The following is a 699-nucleotide window of genomic DNA, read 5'->3' as shown; positions in this document are numbered from 1 at the left end:
TGGACTGCTCCACAGCTTGCGTTCTGCTGGGGCCTGGCCTTGAACCAGCTCAGCAAAGGCCTGAGACTGGTGACACTGGAGCTGATGCAAGGGCAGCTGGCTGCACAGCCGGGCACAGCGCTGGGGACTGTGGGGGGGGTGGCTGAGATGGGGGGGTGGCTGAGATGGGGGCTGCAAGACCTCCCCATCCCATCCCATCCCAGCCCAGCCCAGCCCAGCCCAGTTTGGCAGGTTGTCTTCTCCTGACTGTGCTCCTGAAGGAGCTCCAGGGTGGCAGACCCCCGGGGGAGCCGGCTGCAGGGTGCATGGTGCAGAGCGCATGGTGCAGGGTGCGCAGTGCCCGGTGCCCGGAGCCTGAGGTGCCTGCAGGCTCCCCTGTTTGGATGAGCTGGTTGAGTTTGTCCCGCGGCACAATGCAACACACCGTACATACAGCCCATCCCATCCCATCCCAGCCCAGCCCAGCCCAGCCCAGTTTGGCAGGTTGTCTTCTCCTGACTGTGCTCCTGAAGGAGCTCCAGGGTGGCAGACCCCCGGGGGAGCCGGCTGCAGGGTGCATGGTGCAGAGCGCATGGTGCAGGGTGCGCAGTGCCCGGTGCCCGGTGCAGGGTGGTTTATGCACTGCGGGAGTGCTGAGCAGTCCCTGCCCAGGGCAGTGCTGTCCTGGTGGGGAGGGCCCTCGGGTCTCGGGAGGGACAA

This window comes from Fulmarus glacialis, unplaced genomic scaffold (genome assembly GCF_000690835.1).
Source record: "Fulmarus glacialis isolate BGI_N327 unplaced genomic scaffold, ASM69083v1 scaffold1566, whole genome shotgun sequence".
Lineage (NCBI taxonomy): Eukaryota > Metazoa > Chordata > Aves > Procellariiformes > Procellariidae > Fulmarus > Fulmarus glacialis.
Note: the sequence above shows the minus strand (reverse complement) of the source record.